Source organism: Mustela nivalis, assembly GCF_964662115.1.
Source record: "Mustela nivalis genome assembly, chromosome: 9".
Lineage (NCBI taxonomy): Eukaryota > Metazoa > Chordata > Mammalia > Carnivora > Mustelidae > Mustela > Mustela nivalis.
The window spans coordinates 15032071-15034661 of record NC_139028.1 but is presented as its reverse complement, the minus strand read 5'-3'; the positions used below and the strand labels follow the sequence as shown (position 1 = coordinate 15034661).

The following is a 2591-nucleotide window of genomic DNA, read 5'->3' as shown; positions in this document are numbered from 1 at the left end:
GACCTCATAAAAATAAAACTAAATTGAACCTCACCAGAGTTCAAAAAAAAAAAAAAAAAACTTGCTTTGAAAGAACATGTGAAGAGGATGTGAAGCTATAGGCTGGGAGAAAATATTTGCAAGCCATATATTTGACAAAGAACTAGTATCTAAAATATATGAACTCTCAAAACTCAACAGTAGTTTTTTTTTTGTTTGTTTTGTTTTTTTAATCTGGTCTGGCACGTAAAGAGTTTGAAAATTTTCTGCACACCAAGAAAAGAGCTGAACAAACAAAATCAGCCATTCTTCTCAGATCCAGTAAAGAATGGAGATCCTAGGGAAAACTGCTGCCCCCAAATTTAGAGAGGTAGACAAGTGGATACAGAGAACGACAGCTTACCAGAGCAGAAGCCCAGAAACAGAAACCCTTGCTAGAACCAACCCCAAATTGGCCAACTTACATTCTAATTGACATATTATATTGTTGGAGACTCAGTGTAGACACGTTTGAGAGTGAAAATCTCCAGGATGCCCAGTCTTAGACACATTTTTGTGAGTTTTACTAACAGGAGCCCCATAGAGTTGTCATGATAAAGATCAGAAAAAAGATCTCTCGCACAGGTGGAGTCAGGATGGAGGAGTGCACCTGACAGCCTTGCCCTCGGCGAATTGTAGATGATTGTGGTGGGGCCTTTCAGATGGGGACCATAGGTGACCTCTCAGGCAGTCAAAGGTTTTTGCAATTCTCCAGTGGGAGTAAACCACAGACTATGAGGGAGTTTGACAGCTATTAAAACCAGGGTTCTGCACTTGGGGGGGTAGCTTTGCAGTTTGGGGAGTTTTATTTTCCATAGTTGACTGCAGTATGGTTCAAGTCAGAGGGAAAGAAGATCCCTAGACCTCCATCACAAGTGGTGCCGTAATAGGAGCCATACTGGCAGTAAGGAATGGACCAGTGGCCGTGGTTGGGTCAGCCATGATGGGTGGCATTCTCCTAGCTTCGACTCAAGGAGCTGGGATCTTGCCAACAAGATTCACCTCTGCACATTTCCCAGTGTCCTCCGTTTGCAGAAGACCCTTCAGCCCGGCTACCATCCTCCCTTTTTGGAGGCTATCAGCAATACCAAGAGGACTTCTTTCCCAGGATTTCTTTAACACAATGAGCTGTATGTAGTTTAAGAGGGAATTTGAGAAGATAAGTCACAGTCTGTTTTTAAAACCGTAGGTGGAATAGCTATGGCCAAATAGGCTCTGAAGGGGCACTCAGCTATTTTTTCTATTTAAAGGAATGTGGCAGGAACGGATAGATGTTAGAAGATAATACATGTGTTTATTCACACTTGGGTTGCATTTGTGATAAAAATAAGTGTCTATTATCTTTATAAGAAAATATAATAAATGCTTAGAAGACAAAGGACCAAAGGGCAAACAACAATGAAATATAACCATCATTTCCTTAGGGACTTCTCTGCTTGGTTTTATGTGTTCTATCGGTCAAAAAACAAACCCAAAAACTCTTAGTATTTGCTCTTTCTGGAAAGGAATAGAGAAAGAGAAAAAGAAAAGAAAGGAAAGAAAAGAGAGGAGGCGGAGGGAGGGAGGGAAAGAAAGAGAAGAGGGGGAAAAAATGTCCTGCTTCCAGCAAGAAGAGAAAAACAGCCATTTTAAAATATGCCTGAAGCACTCTGTTCTTTTTAACAAGGCCCGCCCTCAAGGAAAACTGTTTTACCAGAGCCTAACCAACAAAAGGGAATGGTTGTACTCAATTCCAGCCCACTCTAGCCTTCCATGCTGAGATGGAGGCAGTGGGGTGATACCCAACTCCAGTCCCCCCCAGCCTTCCTGTCTCACCTGAGGTGGGGGCAGGGGGAGCAAAAGCCTGGTCTTAGAAATGTTTTGTTTTTCCAAAAAGCTGGGAGTCAGAGACCTAGAAAAACTTGGCCTCAATGTCCTGGCGTATTCATGAAAGGTATTTGCTCTACTTAAAGGACAGAAAAGAATTGCTAGCTCGTTCAACAAATACATATTAATCACTCACTATGTGCCAGGTGCTGTCCTAGCTGGGTACAACAGTGAGCAAGCCGTGTGCTAGGGAAACAACTCTGGCCCTCGTGGAATTTACATTCTAATGTGGAGGGCAGACGATAAACTGTCAAACAACGAAATATTTAGTGTATTATATGACGGTAAGTGCTAAAGAGAGAATAAAGCAGGGAAGAGAGATGGGAGTGGCAGGTGAAATTTTCAATCAGCTGTCCAGTGAAGGCTTCTGAGAAGGCACGTTTACCTAACAAGTTGAAGAGAGTGAGGGGAGCCAGGCAGTGAGCTTTGTGGATATCTAGGGCTAGAGCATGACCGGTAATGTGGTGAGTGAGAAAACACAAAAAGTTCAAAGTATTGTATATGTGTGCAGGTGAGGGAGAAATAATCTGATGTCCTAGGTATGTTATGGTCTTTTTCCTTCTCTTTTCTCTAGCTTTTTTTCAAAGATTATTACCTAGAATCAGAGCCATTTGAAGTGACCTAAGACATCAGCAGGCCAACCTCAAATGTTCCCCAGAGAAGTCACATCTGGCCCAGGCTCCACAGTTAGGAAGTGGCAGAGCGTT

The 2591-nt window shown here is 42.6% G+C and overlaps 1 pseudogene across 1 annotated transcript; it reads left to right on the top strand.

The window, feature by feature from the left end:
* The first annotated feature begins 510 nt into the window (after window positions 1-510).
* Window positions 511-1386, top strand: LOC309841226 (mitochondrial import inner membrane translocase subunit Tim17-A pseudogene; annotated as a pseudogene). The gene is made up of 2 exons: window positions 511-534; window positions 636-1386. The product of its transcript is annotated as a mitochondrial import inner membrane translocase subunit Tim17-A pseudogene (transcript).
* Window positions 1387-2591: the final 1205 nt, after the last annotated feature.